This window comes from Rhinolophus sinicus, chromosome 6 (genome assembly GCF_057876585.1).
Source record: "Rhinolophus sinicus isolate RSI-liver-muscle chromosome 6, RSI-T2T, whole genome shotgun sequence".
Classification (NCBI taxonomy): domain Eukaryota; kingdom Metazoa; phylum Chordata; class Mammalia; order Chiroptera; family Rhinolophidae; genus Rhinolophus; species Rhinolophus sinicus.
In genome coordinates, this window is record NC_142506.1 from 28,629,376 (window position 1) to 28,648,562 (window position 19,187).

The window sequence follows — 19,187 nt, forward strand, 5'->3', positions numbered from 1 at the left end:
GAAGTTCAAGCAGAAAATTTGCTGAAGGAGGCTGAGAAGAAACAGAAAGAATAACAAGGCTGCAGAGAGGCCGTGACGAATCACACCAACGGGAGCTCACACTGTTTTGCTTGCAGGCACCGTGCTCACACTGTGACCCGATTATCCCACCTGAATATCGCAGCAGCCTCCAAAGGAAGCGGTACATTTATGCCCATTTTACAATTCATGAATTAGAGGCAGCACAGGATTGGTGGCCCCATGCTCATTTTCTAGAGTCACACAGCCAGGTGCAAATCCTGACTCCATCGCTACCTGGTTGTGTGACCTTCAGCAAAGTTTTCCGCTGCTATAATCTGGGTGAAATAACAGTGCCTACAGTTGCTGTGAAGAGTGAGATAAGAAACACAAAGTGCTCAGGGTAGTGCTGTGCACACACACACACACACACACACACACACACAGTAAATTGTGTTTTATCCTTGTGACCTTGTTTACCCAGCTGGGCAGCCACAGAGCCAGAATTAGAGCCACGTCTTCTGGCCACCAAGGCCTCTGGTTGTGCAGGTGGAGTGTAGGAAGCAAGAAGCCAGGAGCTGCTGACAAAGCCCTGGGGACATGGCCTTGCTTCTTTTGCTTCAGGTGCCTCCTACTCCCGCAGGTCTTGGTTTTCCCTTTCACCCAAAGGCTGAGACGCAGTTCAGACACCCTCTGACACGTCCATCAGCGGTGAACCACAGACAGACAAAACCTGCAAACTCCCATCTGTCCCTGCAGTGGCCAGTTTGTGATGCAAAATCCTGCTCTGAGAATCAGTTCTGGGAGGACTTTGCTGTACCTTTCAGGCCTGGTGTCCTGCCAAGCACTGTGTTTGAGGCAGAGTCATTCGCCAGGCCTGGCCTCTCTGGCACCACTTGTTTCCATGAACAATTCAATGAACTCTTTCTTCAGCCCAGTCATGCATCAGCAAGGCATGACACGGGCTTGGCTCACCACCTCCAAGCAGTGGGATTGCTGCACTCCAGTCGTGATGGCAGGCCTCCCTTTCCCAGGCTGCTCTTTCCCAGGTATCCCCATGGCTCATCGCCTCACCTTGGTAACCACTCCCAAGGGCCTTCTGTGATTGTTGCTAACACAGCTCTTCAGCCCCACTCTAACACACACACCCATTGTCAGGCAGGGCCTCCCTGAGCTCAGGGAATAGACCCAGAACTCAAACCCATCTGCTGCTTAGTGGAGAGGCTCCAAGGACACCAAACAACTACTGACCCAAATCCCTTTCCCACTGATCAACTTTCCAGCCCAAGATTCTTTCATTACACGCATTCTTTTAGGTTATATTTAGCTTAAATCTGTTGTCCAGGCCGCCAGGACACACCTACTTTACACCTGTTATTCTGCCATAACTATTAACAGGGCTCGTTTCCTTCTTGAAAGTGTCATGGTTTGGGCCTAAACTATCGGGTCCTTGTGTCAGTACATTCTCTCTCTCTGGGAGGTTCCTGTGAAGATGCACGTGGCCCCTGGGCACTTGTGCTAGTCCAAGGTACAGAAAAGTACTTATGGGGACTTGGAGGAATTGCGCTAGGTTTGTTCATTTAGTGCGGGGGTTGTGCTAGGGAGAGCTGAAGGAGGGGAGAGACTTCAGATCACACAGGCATAAGACAGCCTGCAGCTTCTATCCTCGACGCCCCTACCAACCTCCGTCTGGTCAGGTCAGCTGCCATCTTCTGTGTTTTCTTACCTTCCTTGGATCGCAATTTACTCCAGCTGGCAATTGTCTGTTGATCTGCCAGATTCTCCACCAGACAATAAGTTTCCTAAGGTCAAGGACTACACATGTTATTCAGCTTTCTTTCCCCAGGGTCTAATCCCATATTTGTCAAATAGTAAGCACTCATTAAAATGTTTCCCTGAATAATCAATAAATGACTCTGAAACTCAATCTCTTTATCTGTAAAAGGGAAAACCTAGCTTTTCAAGGTGATTGTGAGGCTTAGAAATATTTATATAAACTGCTTAGCACATGCCCGGTGAATTATAAACTTTCTTAAAATAATACCTTAGATGCTGTGTTATTATTAGTCATGCAATCATCCTAAAAGAATCCCACTAAAACCAAGCTATAAGACTGGAACTGCACCTCCCAGAGTGTTGCCATCTTACTGTGATGCACTTTTCCTTCTCTAGGCTGTCTCTCAAGTTCAATGTCAATTGAGTTCTGCTCCAGGGACTTGGCGGAAACACACAAGGTGATTTGTTCCACAACTTACAGCAGTTCTTAGAATAAAAGGCAAATAAGTTGAGTGGGTAGGGAGAAGCACCAGGTGTTTGGGAAGCATCTATAACATTGTTGGTTGCAGAAAGTGGGGGTGAGGTAAAGAAGGGGCAGGGTGCATATGCAAATCGGGAAGGGTGTTCCAAGGCCACCTTCATCTGCTTTGCAGGACTGTGCAGGACCAAGATGACAGCTCCATCCCCTATTTCATGCTCAGAAAGTCCTATTTGGTAGGGCATTATTACCCCACTTCCACTTGAGAACAGAGGAGAGTGGTTAGATAACTTATCTAGGCTTCAACAGCAGTTGAGAAGCAACACTGAGCGCTGCAATTCACCAAGGTCTGCCTTGAGCTTACACACACTCCTCCCAGTTTGCTGCCTTTCCCACAGTGGTCCTGGGGTAGGGAAAGAAGAAAGATCTGGGATGAGGTCCCAGCATAGGGCTTGGCACACAGTAGGCTCTCAGCAAATATTGAATGGAGCCAATGAGAACTGAATTCAGGTAAGTTCTTGCCAGGCCATGGCAGTAGGGCAAATACCCAAACTGGAAGTATCATTTGCGTCATTCCTAGATGCTGTTTATGTCCTCCACAAGGATCTTGAATCAGGAACCAAGAAATGTAAGTATATGTTTTGCTTAGAAACCATACTTTTAATTTTATTAAATAGGAGAAATAAAATAAGTGCCCATTAAATGCCTATAAAAATAAAATTGGCCTAAATCACGTATATATAATTTACAATTCATGCTTAATGACTTTTCATTCTAAGACATTTAAAAATTAGAATTTATACTTACAATATTTTGGAGCTGGAAAGTATCTTGACATTTATCTGACTAAACACCCATTTTTCAGATGAGAAAGTTGAGACACAGTACGTATCACGTGGCTTGTCTAAGGCCAGGCTCTATCGAGCTAGTTAGAAGGACACCAGAAGTTTTCAAATTGTGGAGTGTGAGCCTTTCGTGGGTAGTAAATTCAAGTTTATAAGTTACAACTAACTTCAATTTTTATTTTACTTTTTAAAATATTTTTTAATAAAGTTAATTTTTTAGTGTAGTTTTAAGTTAGTGCAAACATTGTACAGAGGTACATCTGTTACATTGATGAACTGATACTGATACATGAATATTAGCTGAAGTCCATAGTTTATGTTAAGGTTCACTCTTTACGTTGCACATTCTATGGGTTTTGATAAATGCATGTCATGTGTCCATCATTACAGGATCATACAGAATAGTCTCATTGACCCCAAGGTCCCTGTGCCCCACCTATTATTCACCCCACCCCCACATCTCCTGGACCTCTGGTTCAATTTTTTGTATTTAAGATAGAATAGAATTTTTTAAGGATAGAATTTTAAAAAAATCATAGCGTATGCTAGGCACTGTGTTAAAAGCTTTACATTTTGTATACATAATGTACATAAAGTAATTAACATAAGGTTTGGTATATAGAAAAGATGTCAGTGTTACTATATGTAAATATATGTGTATTTATATTGAAATGTAAAATGTATTTCTTACTGTGGACTGAAGGAAAAAAAAAGTTTGAGAAGCACTGCCTTAAACTGTCTCTTTCTTAAAATTCTAGGGAATCCAGAAAATGAATACACAGATGAAACATTTCATATATGAAATCAAAACAAGAAAAAAACATAACCAAGAGACATTAAGAAAATAAACAAGCATATAAAAATTTTCTGAAGAGGGAGTACAAAGAGGTCAGAGAGTTTTTCGCTAAATTACTTTTGATTTTAGTTTCCTTGTTGAGACAGCAAATCACTCAGATTCAAAGATTTTAATGTTCTCAGAGTACAAGATATGGAAAGTTTGGGGGGGATTGGGGGAGCAAGGGTTCCATCCCTGCAAACTGATTCTGTTCAAAGTTTCCAAAAATGTTATCTCTGGATGGTAATCAACAAAGAAAAATGTCTTTTCAGGACTGTTTTTTGAGGCTTGGCTCTACAGCTTCACTTTTTTATCAGAAATATCACGGAAGTAACAGAGATGCTGTTGTATTTAACTTCATGTCATGCCAAATGTCTGAAGATTTCTAAAGGATTTGAATTTACGCTTGAGTTAGATTCTTGTATTCTTAAAACTCTCCCATGTGTATTGATGCTTCATCTGTCCAGGGGAGATGTGGAATCTATACACACCAGTGTATCTCAGAGAAATCTTGATTTCAACCTTTGAATTCATTGGCCCATCGTATGGCCTAACTAGGGTCTGAATCCCAGCTTCCAGTACCGCTCACTGTGTGAGCCTGACAAGGGATTGTTTTTAAAGCCTGATACATAAAAATTCCATGTTAAATGATGCTAAGATCATATTAGAAGCTTCTCCTGTATGAGTAGCATGCTGGGCTAACCCCTTTGCATATGTTTAGTCCTATCAACAATCCTATGACACAGAAATTATTGTGCTCTTCTAACAGTTGAATGACTCATCTAACAGTTGAACTCACAAGGCTTAAGGAGCATGCCCAACGTCACCCAGAAAGATAGTGGTTAGCTGGATTGAAACCCATGTCTGAAAGAGCCCGGGCCTATTCTTATGAGTGTCCCCAAGTCCTAACATAGTGCTTGGTACATGCACAGTAGAGGTTTCCTGAAGGAATGACTGATGGAAGAGCAAAGGATTAGCAAAGATGAGGATACATAAGATACTACTACTACAGTACCTGTCACTCATTGAGCACTTAATTCGTGCCAGGCACTGTGGTAAAGGCTTTGCATGTTTTGCATACAGAATGTACATAAAGTAATTAACATGAGGTGTGGTATATAGGAAAGATGTCAGTGTTTCTAACATTATTATTTGCCACTATCACGGTAGCTGTCATCATTATTGCAAAAGAACTTAACATTATGAACACTTCCAACCCACACATCCAGTGCTTCTCTCTGAGCTGTACTGAATAGGCCCAACTGAGGGTCAGCCCTTTCAGCAGCGTACCAGCCCCAGCCTGGTTTCTCCTTCCATCTCTATTTCACACAGGTGTAATTACATTGTGCTGTGTTGGTTGACCCCTAAATTACATAAGGAGCCCCTGGTGTGCTTTTGGTGTGAGGGTGGAAGAGGGGGCTGTGTTCTCGTGCTTGCACCTAGTTTGCAAGAGAACAATATGTTCTCTTTCGGGGTGAATTGAGAAAGAAGCCATGTGGTCTGGTGGTGGCAACTGGGAGGTAAGTGTGGTGACTCAGCCGTGGCCTGCACGGAACAGTGCAGGACAGCTCTGAGGAGCAGCACCCCTGAGCCACGATGGAGGGGGCTGCATGCTCTGAGCGGAATCAGCCCAAGAGCAGCCCTGGCAGGGAGGAAGAAAGCTCTTGTGGTGGGACCTGGTCGGGCTGTGTCATTGGTCTTGGGGACACTGTGAAGAAGCCATGGGGAATTGGATGATGTGGTATCATCCTAGTATCAAAAGTTCTTTGTGACCTGAGCTAGCATATTTTAAGGTGGAGAAGTACCAGGTATTGCCCGTGGTCTAGACAAGGTCTTGAGCCCACAGTCCTGAACTTGGCCAACTTCCAGGTGGCAGCTGGAATCCTTCATGAAGCGCAGGCCACAGACATATTATGCATATTTTTAGAAATATAGCACGTTATTATAACACTAGATCTCTAATCTAATGGTCCAGCTATTAAACTGAGTATCAACATATTTTGAAGCAGGATTCATGATATGTAAAATGTAATACCTTTAATGACTTGAAAGTCTTTCACCAAAAATTCTCATGAAGGAGATCCTAGAGTTTATTCAATCAGTCAATTTGCAATTTATCACCCTTAAAAAATATATTTATGTTCTCTGAGGTAGAGTCGATGGGGACTTGAGCAGATAACAATTAGAAGACTGGTGTTTGAATCCGATTTTCACTAGTACTTAACTGTGAAATCTTGGGAAAGTTTGTAAAAGGTGAATAAAAATTCTTTGCCTGTATTCTAAGAACGTTTTAAAAATTCACATGCAATAATGTATGGAAAGTGATTAGTAAGTGGTAAAGCACCATATGAAATTATGGCATTTTATCTATTAAAGAAACCAAAACATGGAGTGAACAAAAAAATTGCCCCAAATCATAATCAGCTAGTAAGGGAGGGTCAAAGATGAGATATAAATTTGGGTGACTGAACACATTACATGCTGGAGTTATGATTCAGCAAAACAATTTCCTTTTTGCAGTCAGGATGCATGTGACTGTAAGAAACAGTCTACTGAAGTATAAAGGGGTTCTCACTGGGAGGTTACAGGGATCTCACAGGATTCAAGGACAGAACATTAAGTGTGGCTGGGCCTCATTCTGATTGGCCAGAGGCCTGGGAGCCCTCAGGAACAGGGTGGCTCTTCCCTGTGTCTGTGTCTCTGCTTCTGAGCCAGCTCTAGCCTTTCTTCCATTTTACATGCTTTCCTCTGCGTGTTCATTTTGCACGAGGCACAACATGGCGGTTCATCCAGCACCTACACCATGACCTCTAAGCTCCAGCACCCACCCTTAATTGGCAACACACACTGATATTCTAGAGAGGAAGGAACTAGCCTGGCTCCTCTGCGAGTACTGGAGCCACACAACATTTTTCCTGAACAAGTGATTGATGCCTCCTGAGTCAGCTGTGTGCTTACCCTTTGTCCAATCGGCTCCAAGTGTCCCTATCCCCACCAACGCCATTACCCATCCCTAGAAGTCACATTATCGCTATTACCTTGTGCAGCTATAGCTTCCAGACAGCTGTGGGTGGCAAGGGTGCTAAATTGCCAGTCTGGATGTTACCACATAAATAAAGGAACTACCATAGGGAGAGTGTACTTGGAATGACTTTATGATGTATTTCAGTTATGAAATTTAAAACCAAATTTCCTGGTCAAAAAAAAAATCTATTCAATTTAATAAATACTGTGTTGGGTTCTGAAGACAGAACATATGTCCACAAGATATACCTACAAATAACTGTAATATAAAGACAGTCTATGAAAATTTCTTAGAACCTTTTAAATTTTCATAAAGTCTAATTTGTTTTTTTTCTTTTGCTGCTGTGCCTTCGGTCATATCAAAGAAATCATTGCCAAATCCAATGTCATGAAGATTTTCCATTTATTTGGTAAGAGTTTTATTGTTTTAGATCTTAAATTTACATCTTTGATCCATTTAATTTTTGTATATGGTATAAAGGTCCAACTTCATTCTTTTGCATGTGGATATAGTTTTTCCCAGAATCATTTGTTCAAAGACTGTCCTTTCTCCATTGAATGGTCTTGGTCCCCATGTCAAAAATCATTTGACCATCCATATTTGTGAGGGTTTATTTCTGGGCTCTCTATTCTATCCCATTGATCTATATGTCTGTCCTACACCAATACCACACTGTTTTGATTACTATGGCTTTGTAGTAAGTTTTAAAATCAGGAACTGTGAGTCAGTCCTTCAACTTTGTTCTTTTTCAAGGTTGTTTTGGCTATTCAAGGTCCCTTTAGATTCCATATGAATTTCAGGGTAAGTTTTTCTATTAGTGCAAAACAAACAAACAAAAATTATTGATTACATTTGAATCTGTAGATTGCACTGGGTAGTACTTACAGAGCATTATGAATGCACTAAATGCCATTGAATTGTACGCTTTAAAATGGTTAATTGTGTTATGTGACTTTCATCTCAACTTAATAAAGATTGGGTGATTATACCCGAAGTGCTGGTATTGGGGTGGCATGAAGCAGCTGGAAGGGGAAAGAGGCTGTGGTGAGCAGAGGGCGCAATGCTGTGCTTTAAGATCTCTAACACAGAACAGTTTAGGGGAGGTAAAGGAGTTGAGCAGAGTAAAAGGCTGGGAGGGTAAGGTACTCCGAGGTAATCCACAAAGTCTCCCACTTCACAAGGAGAGTCAACACTGCCGTTTCAGGGGGATGCATGCCGAGCTGGCAATTGTGGTCATCACTGGAGTGAGGCAGAAATAGGATTATAGGGGGATTTTATTATGATAGTATGTCTTTAAGGAGAAAGAATGATGAAAATTGTTTTAAAGTTGTAATACAGAAACTTTAATTTAGGAAAAGAAGACAGTGAACTAGGTGCCTCTCACTCTCTCTCTTTAAATCATTGTGAGAGTGGCAGAAAGGTGTTAGATGACACAGGCACGGATAGGGGGTGGGCATGCCAGCTGGCTTAATCTCTTTATTTATTTTCAGTGTAATAGTCTGGCAATAGCATTGTGGAATTGGGAGAAAACCAACCCTGCCTCTTGACCCTGAAGTGTATGAGGCTGGGTAGAATAAACACCCCTCAATTCAAGACTGTGGCAGAGGAAGCCATGTTCTTGTAAGACAGCCAACTTTCAGTTAAAGCAAAGAGGAATGTAGAAGGGTTTGTTCGCCATGAAATGGAGGCTCCCCAAGGAACAGAAGGAAGGTGTGAGAAGGAAAGGAGTCGCAGGGGGAGGCACAGTGTGGGCTGGGGACCAGTGTGCCCATAAAATCTAAAGGGACTTACATTTTATGTGCTTCTGCTTCCATAGTATAGGAATAGGGGAGTTCTGTGGGAAACACTTGCCCGAAGGGCCCAGAGAGACCTCTGATGTCAAATCTGGGAACAGTGGAACAGGCCTTGGGGATCTGAACAGGATGTTGTACTTGAGCTGGGATACCATGGATGGTAGACTTCAGGTAGACACAACCACAGCACTGAGCTCCAGAGGCAGACACCAGCATGGATAACTCAAAGGCCCATGAACAAACCAGACAAAGCGAAGCTGAAGGGTGGTGTCAGGGATTAGAAGGCTGGCTCCCAAGGGTGACGCCAGGTTCTGGAGAGCCTTTTAAGCCAGCACAGGAGTCAAGGCATGATTGGTAAGAAGCAGAGAGGTTCATTATGGACTTTTACTGGAGGGACATATGAAAACAGCATTTAAGGAAGATGAGTGTGAGAAATATCCATGCAAAGTGGATTGGGGCAGGAAAAATTACACTTGTTGCGGATTCTGCAACTATCCAAACATGATGTGGTATAGGATTGGACTAGGGAGGAGAAGAAAAAGACAATTTCAAAATAAAAACAAGCAGAATTTGTTTTATACATAAGGGAGGTGAAGAAACAAAAGGGTGAACATTTTTCAAAATTTTGAACCTGGCTGAGAGTTATATCACGAACACGGGCAGGGCACCTGCAAAAAGAGGATCAGTTTAGGAGGAAGGAGTAGACAATGAGAAATTTAGTTTAGGACCTCAATTCCTTTGAATCTTACAGCTAAATGATACTTTGCATCTGACCATTTGGGCAACTACCGTATTGCATACATGAAGAAATCTTGAGTTTGCGATGACACAGATCATCCTGGTAGAGGTGTCTTAGAGGTAGCTGGCCATTCATAGCGGGACTTTAATGACAGAAACTAGCGATACCAATTTTGGAGTCATAGTAATAGTCTTGTCAAACAATTCTGTAAGGATGGACGAGCTATCCAAGAGAGCGGGGACAGAGTGAGAAGAAAAGACTAAAGACATGGAGGAGACAGCAGAGAATTGAAACAAGAGGCAGAAAAAAGATAGGAACTTTGGTTTTGCTACTCGTATTTGCTAGCTATATAAACTCGACCATGTATTGACCTTTTCCGGGTCTCAGGCTGCAGTCATAGCAAGGTTTGATAGGAGGGTAGGGGATCTGGGTGGGGCGGAGAGTATCTGTTTCCAAACTCATGCACATGGCCGCTGGTCCTTGCTGACTGTTGGCTGGAGACATCAGTACCATGTCATGTGGAACTCTCTGTAAGGGCACTCACAATGTGGCAGTTGGCTTCTCTCATGGGGGGGGGGGGGGAGAGCAAGAGCACTTAAGATGAAGCCCCAGTCTTATAACCTAATCTCCAAAGTAACATCTCATCACTTTTGCCAAGTTCTATTCATTAGAAACAAGTCAGTAAGTGCGGCCCACATTCCCAGGGAAAGGATTATACAAGGGTGTGAATACCATGAAACAGGATTATTGGGGGTTATTTTAGAGGCTACCTGCCACAATATTTAACAGTTATAGTCTTAGACACTTGTTTCTTTATTTTTGTAAGTAATTCACCTAAATTGGGCAATTAAAAATATTGAATCCAATGAGCTGGACACAAGCACAGTTGGGGCACAAAGAAGGCAAAAACCAATTTTACCTACAAGGAAAAGTCACAAAAATCTCAGAGAAAAATTATGCTTGCGTTGATTCTTACAGAATAAACATGAATTTAGCAGGAGACGTGATGGCCAAGTTAAAAGTTTATTTAATGTTTATAATTTGGATTGTGGATTTTAAAGCTGAGTCAAAATATGTCAGACATCAAAAAAATATTTTATAATTTAAAAAATCTCCAGTCTTATTAAAGTGTAAAATAGTTAGCAATTCATAGGATTTTATCATTTGATTTCAAATATATCCTTAGAAATCCTAAAAGTTTAACTCAGTCTACCAGATCTTGATAGCCATGTTACTAAATTAGCAGTCCTCAATTTCATCTGATTTCTAGAAGTAATTTATGAGCCCCACCGATCAACTAAAAAACTCACATGAAATAGAATTCTTTAAGATTACAATTTAGAATGCACTTAGAAAAACATGAAGGCTATAATCTCATTTTTAAGGCTATTACTCTATTATGATAAAGCCAAAAGCCTAGTTTTATTTTTCATTGTTAACTTTACTAAATCTGTGAGCTTTGTAGGCAACCCATAGTTGCCCCACATTCTAGTACCTTCTTGCTTTCTTTATCTATAGATTTGGTACTTTGGATGTTTAGGATTAAGAGTATGAGTGAACTTCATATAAGCTGAACTTCAAATAAGATGAACTTCAAATAAGTTTCCCAAAGTGACAAAAATGACAGAACATTTTAAGCAGGATTTTTAAGGGCTTCTCACCACACGACTAGGGCCGTCAATGTAGAATCGGTTGTCCCATATTCTTTTCTGCAAGTCTGGATCACTGTGGGAATATCTGATCACCTCCCACCCGAAGCTAGCCACTCCCTCCCAGATCTAAGCAACCAGAGGGCAGAACAAGCAGCAAAAGGAGGCCCTAAGCAACGCCAACTCATAGTATTTGGGGAAATGATTGGTTTTGATTTTCTGACCATTGTTCTCTATCAACTATAAAGTTTGGTTCATCATTGTACTGTCGTATTAGCTACCAAATGTTGGATCCCAGTGTTCAATAGTCATGTAACTCTGCTGCCGTGGGCACGGTGCCTGGGAAGCAGGAGGCAGGCCCCAATACAGACCCTCCGCATTAAATCATCTCCCATTCAAGGGCTGCTGCTGGAAGCTGGAAATTTGATTTAGGTATCAATACGTTGTTAAGCACCATTGTTTTTGTGTACAAAGAACAATGACTGAGACCTTTTTTAAGCATTCTTCTTGTTACACTATTGTAATGTCCCTCATTTTCTAGTCACTCACGTTCTTTAAATAGCAAACACTCTTTTCTTGTTAATTAGGAACACAAGTAAACATCAGACATCCCAGTTTTTGTTTGACAGTTCATTCCCACTTTTATGATTGCAATTTAAAATTTATAAAAAATGCTATTCATTCCTCAATTTTTAATTTTTTTTATACTGTAGGCTATTGATTTCCCTAGGAAGGAGGAGGAATCAATAAAATGGCCAATCACAGATAAAAAGCATCCTAATTTTAGTTTAAATACGTAAAGAAGTACAAAAAAATAGAACTTCTTTATATGTTAATAAGCAATCATTATATTAAAGTCAAAATAATGCTAAATTCTGCTGGTTTTTAAATAATATATAATGAATAGAGATACATATGTTTCACCTCTACACCGTGGTTAAGGAAAAAAGTGTCTCAGAGATCTCTCTAGTCTAACATTCTCCCAGGACAGACATCTCCTCTGTATCTGAGTAAATCTAGTGACAAGCTCCATGACACATCCTATGGCGTTGCCAGTTACTACACTGTCAGGAAGTTATTAGGGTCTATGAGCAAGACACTGTACTGAGTGTTCTATGAGAGTAAAAAAAAAAAAAAATTAAAATCCTTGCCCTAAAGAAGCTTAGTATCTTGTTCACAAAGTTCAGACAATAGTTATAATAACATAAGAAATGAAAAGGGACATAGAAAGGCATAAACCAAACCTCATGGAGACACAGGGAGGGAAAGGCAGCATGTCCAGCCTGGGAACCCACTGGTCCTAGCTTGGTCACCTGGACTGACAACTGTAGTTCCTCTCATTTACCTGTACAACTTGACATACCCTATAGACAAAAGTTGTCCAATGAGGCAATATAGGTGAGAGATTTGAACCTGGGGCTTCGGCATTAGGCATCTTTGGGTATGAATCTGGACCTTGTCTTTTTATCTGGGTGACCTTGAACAAGTTCCTTAACTTCACTCTACTTGTTTTCTCATTTGGAAAATGGACATAGTAAGACCTACCTGACAAGCTCATTGGAGAATTAAATAATAATATAAAGGATTTAGCATAGTGCCTGGCCCTTGCTTGGTATGTAAAAAATAGTAGCTTTGTTTTTAGAATATTCCCTCCATCTTTTTCCTCAGCTATCTCTGGCATTTTTAACATTCCTAACTAATAATATGTTGTTTTCTAGACCTCCTCACCTTTATGGCTATCCTCTAAATTGCACAGTTTTCATTCTCCTGTACAATGTGCTACCTAGAACTTGACAACAAAACTTACCCCCAAAACAGAAATCTACATTTGGGGTCTGACCAAAATTAAACCAAACCACTACCTCCCCTCTGACCTGTACTTTTCTTACTGCAGCCCCAAATTACTGCATTCGAGTTGTTTTGTTTTGTTTTGAAGTAATTCCGTGCCTTTGTTGGTTCATGGCAAGCTTGTGGCCAACTATTTAGATAGTGAACAATCAGGCCTCTCCTGTCTTGTCCTTGTACAAATGGTGTTTTGAAGCTAAATGAAGATCTTTTCCTCTTGCTTGTGTAGGACTGTAGGACTGGATTCTTGGTTGCAAGTGACAGAAAGCTGGCTGGAACTAACTTAGGTAAGAGACGAATTGTCGGTATAACTGAAGAGCAAGGAAAGTGGAATGACTGGAATGCTGGCTCTCCCCTCTTCATGATGAGAATTGGCTTCATTTCTCACAGATTTCTTCTGGGACCCCGGTTGCTGGCAGCTCCTGGCTCATATGGTCCTAATTTGAGCCACAGAAGAAACGATTACCTTGTCCAATCCTCCTTTCCTCCAACAAAGGAAAGTATGATCTGAATCAAACATGTGCCAATCATTACAGAGCTGCCCCTGCCTGCAAGATAGGGTGAGAGGCTGTCGACTTAGACCAGTTACTGTGGCCTGGGAGGCCAGGGTTAAGATGACAGTTGCCAGCAAAACTCAGGGAATGGCAGGGGAGAAGTCCTTCCAAAGGAATAAGGAATATATTTTTAAAAAGAAATGGAGATGACTTAGAATTAAGGGATTTAACCAGGTAGAGCCAAGACTAAATGAAGGCTTTTTTGGTGGGGGGGAATCACACCATTTTATTGAGGGCTGTCGGGGGAGGGTCGAAGGGGTGGGAGGACTGTGAGATCAGATGTCTTTGCCCAGCTGGGATCTTTTCCAGCTTCACAACCACTGAAAAAGCTAAATGAAGGTTTTTAAATGACACAAAAAGATTATTTTTGTGAAAGCAAATAATTTATGTTTTCTCTCCCTATTTTGCTAAAGAAAGAACTAATCTTTTATCGTCTTTATTGCATGGACTTTTCTCCTTCCAGTTAAATTAGATAAAGCAAATTCAGATTGATACAAATGTTTATAAGAGAACTTGTATTTAAAAACTTCAAATTAAATGACAATGTTATTTAAAACTTCTCTTTAATGTTATTAAATAAAATGTAGCCTGCAGTTGCTGTTATTAACAATCACTTAGGTGCTCTTATGACAATAGGTTAGGTTATTTATTAAAGAAAATAGAACAAACTATAATTCAAACAGGACAAGATTAGATTTCAGAGATCCTATTTTCTACTCCCTTAACCAAAAGTTTAGTATTCCCGCCAGGCAAATGTTTTGAGAAAGAGAGATACAAATCTATCTTGCTATATATTACTCAATAAACAAAACACTTGTTATCAGATAATGCCTGGCAGCAAAGTGAAAATGAAATTAATTTTCTAAGTATTTCCTAACTTCCAAGGAGTAGATGAAGACGTAAAGTCATGTATTGTGTCCATTGATTATTTTAGTCATGTAAGTTACATTTAATTTGTAAAACTGGATTATTTCATTGACCTTTTATGTAAGTTTATAAAGCAGTCCTCTTAAATTAGCAGTGAGTAATTTGTTATTTCTTAAAGTAATAAAAGACGTCAATGCACTGCTTATGACTCGCTTATTATCACAGAAACTGTCCAAGTCACTCGGGAGAGGTGAAATGCTGACCTACATCTAATGACATACACAGACACTGAAATTTGAAAAATATCCTTTCTTTTCTCTCACACGTGGGTTTGTCTCTGGGCTCTGTCACCCTTTGCTTGCCAGGCATACCATTCTATAGGTTAAATCATCCTGTGGAAAAGCTATGGGTGATGGACATGATCAACTTCAAGTCAGTGCTGGGATGCAGGGCACCTGGATTAGAATTCTAACCCCACTTACCTGGCCCCTAAATTCTCTGAGGAAAAAATGTTAAAGATGACAATAAAAAGTCTTTCCAAATTCAGTGATTTCTCATCTGAGGTGAATATCAACCTTAGTAATTATAAATCTAAAGGATCTTTAACAACACATACTCAGCAAAAAAACATTTTGTATCTATTGCATTCAAAGAGAGAATGGTATAATCTGAACTTTGTACACAGCAAAGTAATTTGGAGACACTTTTACCTGATTTTACTAGTCTATAAAAGACATACCACCAAATTCTTGATAAGCAAATTAGCTTTTTAGAAGGTTATCAGTGCACAAAAATGTGGGGACAACTGAAATACCATGTTTTAAAATGTGAATGTTTTAATTATGTGAAACCTATACATTTTGGTTTTCTATATAATAAAGAGTACTCTAAGAATACACCTCAGCAACAAAAATTCTTACTGAGCTCTCTTTAAACATTCACATTCAGCTGGGATTTTTTACTCAGTTATTATTAGTCTTTACATTTGTCACATTTTTATATGCAACTATATTTCTATTATAGGCTCATGATTTTAGGTTTACCTCTTGTTTTTAGTGATTTGTCTTTATCAACAATCTAATTCATTCAATCTTTTGTATCTATTGGCACAAAAGTAAATGAGTTTGAATCAATGGACCAGGATGATCTAAGTGTGAATGGTTATATCATTTTATCTTAGGGCTCTCTATTTAATGATAATACTTTCTCTGGCACTACCTGTGTATTTGTGTATGAGTAACCTGACTTGGTAAAAAAACCAAAACCTCAAACCCCAAACACAATTAAATATGCTGTTCTCATTAGGACGCTATCGTTCTGTTAGTTACATACTATGCTGCCTATTTCACTGCAGTAGTTTTTAAGGTTCTATTTTATTCATTAAAAGCTAGCATTATCCCTTAAATTTGAATACAGAAATACTAATCATGAGGGCATATAGTTTGAATAATAAAAGTTGTTGAAGTGTTTCATGGTATAAATGATGTTGGATTAGGCTTTAGTCCAGTACCTTCCACTTGAAAGAATGGTCAACATTCACTGACTTCACTTCAGCTGCTCCTCACTCAAACCTCTGTTTGTGCTTCCCACTCCACTGAAATTGTTCAGTTAAAGGTCACACATAACTTCTTTTCAGGCCCTTATCATTCTTTTCACTGGATCACTACAATAGCTTTCCAAGCTATTGTTCTCCCTGCCACACACTTACAGTCCTTTCTCTTCCCATCCCCACATTTCCCCCTTTTCTAAAATTCACATCATTCCCATGATTGAAACTTTTTCAGGATAAAAATCCAAACAATAACATGAGATTGGATTTACCAGTGATTTGCCATTTGCCAAAATCAGCACCCTCTTTTCATCCTGTTTGAAGGGTATGACATCCTGATCACTCACCCCATCTTGAATGGCTTGACATTGTACTACTCCCCTCCTACTTCTCCAGCTGGTCCTCTTGGTCTTCTCTGCCAGCCTCCCTTCTCTCTGGCATTTCTCTAGGTCCTGCGTTCATATCCCTTCTTTCTGTAGACCTCGACATTTGCTTAATTACTATGTCTGTAGGACAGGCTCCCAAATTCACAGCCAAACCGGCTCCAGATCTCCCTATTTCCAGGGGTCTTTGCATCATTTTTACATGGGTATTTCATCAACAGCTCAAACTATGCTCAAAGCAGGCTCATCTTCTTCCCTCCAAACTGGGTCCTTTCTATTTCTACCCATTATGATTCTAAAATTCTCAGTGTTGATTAGCTTAATATATCCAAATCATTTGACACCTTCTCATCTCCCTTGACACTCAAGATTACTTCTCACCTTTGTATACCTTTTTCTTCCCATCCATTCTGAATTTCTTAGTACTTATCTGCTGTAAGAGTCTCCTTCACTGTTTCTCTCTTCCAAACTTCCCATTTTCAATCCCACTGATGCCAATCTTTTAAAAACATGTTTGCTTATATCATATCCATTTAAATGGTTCCAGAATAAAGTCTAAGCTCTGATCCCTTCTTGATCTCATCCTAACCTACCTTTTCAATCTCATTTGCAACCATGCCTCTATGTTGGAGCCAGAGAGCCCACTCACAGTTCTCCGAACTGGTTCATTTCTGTGCCTTCTTTCACCTGTTTCGCTTGCATGGACTATCTGCTCTCAAAATCAGTTGTTTTCCCATGTCTGGAAAATGTGCTCTCAAAAATCTATCTTTTCCCAAAAGCCTTTCTCTCACTTACCTGCAACCATTTCCTCCTGCCACTAGGTTCCATGCAGCATTAAATCTATTCATCTATCAACAATTTAGTTATTTTGTGTAGTCGTCTTATTTCCCGATAGACTGTAAGCATGATTTCAAGTGCATTCATTTCTTGCCTTCCTCCCTCCACCAGGGGGTCTAGTAAAGCGCTGTGCTTATAAATGTTCTGAATCAAAAGGAATTTTTTTAATGAAAGAGAAAGCCAAGATAGCAGAGTGAAATGTGGAAAAGAGTTCATAGCTTCTAATTTCTACCCAATTTCATTCAAGAGCCCACATTTCAGGATTGCTACCTTTCCACTCAGGAAGGCTCTCTCTCTTGCTTTTCATTTGATAATTTATCAACTACCCACAATACTGCTCACAAAGTAAGTAGACGGTGGGGAAGAACGAAAGAAAAAAAAACAAATCAGGATCTTAATCTCAAAGATCTTAATTTTGGAGGGGTGTGTCAATACAGATTTCATTTGTGTCATTCAGTCTGAGTTGCAAGGCGTTAGCAGGCGAGGACTCAGGGTTTCTAACCACTAATGCGAAGACATTTTAAAAAGATGAGACTAAATTAAAAGCTATGTAGGTCGTCCTAGGTCGCCAGGAAAAAAAAGTTTGTTATGGAGTAGTAACATTAAAATGACCGCAAAAACGAGACGTGGGGGGATTAAGGTAAAGTGCACTTGGAATATCAGTAATCCCTTCTACAACACTGGTACTTCACTAACAAGAGCTGAGTCTGATTGTACCAACACCTTTTTAAATAAAGACATTAAAGCCACATCCGTTAAAAAATATTCCTACTGCACCATATTGCACCGTACCAGCACTGGGGTCGGTTTTACGCGGTCACCAAGCTTCTGCAACCAACCCTATGTCGACCGGTCCTAGCCACTAGGAATTCGCTTCCATAAAGGAGCGCCGCAGCCTGCGGGGGCTGGAGCCTCACGCGGGGAGGGCGGTCACCTGGCGCAGGCTACAGAGACCCCACAAAGCGGAGTGCTCTCAAAGAGGGAAGCTCGGGAGATGGCCCCCACAGGCCTCCCTTACGCCCCCTCCAGGCAGTGCACGTGTTGCGCCGCCCCAGGCCCAGAACAACGCTCCGCGCCGCGGGCGCCGGGAAGCCGGGCCCAGCTCCCAAGGCGCCGGGGCCAGCCGCGGGGTGCCACTGAAGGTACCCAAAGGGCGGAGGCTCAGTGCAAAGCGCGCTCCCGCCGAGCCACCTCCCTCAACCCCGCCCGCCTACATCTGCGCGGCTGGCCCTCTGACAGCGGGGAAGCCACGGACCGCCGCTCGACGGGAAACCGCCAGTGGGTCAGCACCTGCACCGCGGGGTCGCTCCGCCCCGCCCCCTTTAGCTCCTTCCACGCCATCCCCCTTTCTCTTCCGTCCCCTCCCTTCTCCCCGGGAAGTAGTTCGGCTCCGCCCCGCTCGCGCGGCCGCCGAGCCGGCTGTGACGCCACCAGGCCCCTCCCCCTTGCTATAAATATTGGCGTCGCCGGCGCCGCCTTCCCACACTCTCTGGGTCTTCGCTCGGCTGCAGTGTTTCCTTTTTTTCGCTTTCTCTGCTTCTTTTCAGTCTTTCTCGCTCTTCTGCTCTGCGGTGTGACGAGGCCGAATCCTCTCCCCACCCAGTCCTCGCCTTTCTTCTTATTTCCGCGCTGTTCTATTTCTCTCCTTCGGCTGCCGCCGCCACTGCTGCACAGCTGGTGTCGGTGCCGCGCTTTCCCCCCCACGTCGTCCCTGCAGCTTATGGCCCAGGCCGCCTTGGGTATTTCTGCTCAAGGTAACCACATCCCTCTTTAAAAATTCCGCCGAAAAAGAGAAGACGCTTTACCCGACTCTTTGGGCCGTTATCTCACGTGAGTACCGCCCCGAGGGGTGCGAGCGGGCCAGCGCGTGGGGAGGGCCTCGGGGGGCGGTCGGGTGTCTCCCAGTTGGGCCCCGCCGCCTGGCCGGCGTCCCCGCGGCGCCCCGCGGCCGGCCGCCTCGAACATGGCGGACAGCGGTGTGTGTTGCGGCTGTCGGTTCCTCGGCGGCGGCGGTG

General features: G+C 41.8%; 1 protein-coding gene across 3 annotated transcripts in view; it reads left to right on the forward strand.

The window, feature by feature from the left end:
• The first annotated feature begins 18,651 nt into the window (after positions 1–18,651).
• AZIN1 (antizyme inhibitor 1) overlaps positions 18,652–19,187 on the forward strand; it is a 31,244-nt gene continuing 30,708 nt past the window's right edge. For 2 of the 3 annotated variants that reach the window (XM_019711783.3, XM_019711784.3), the window contains exon 1: positions 18,655–19,002. The gene's annotated coding sequence lies outside the window, so the exon portion shown is untranslated. Of the gene's footprint in view, positions 19,003–19,187 lie in introns of all 3 variants that reach the window. The other variant, XM_019711781.3, reaches the window with a different exon arrangement.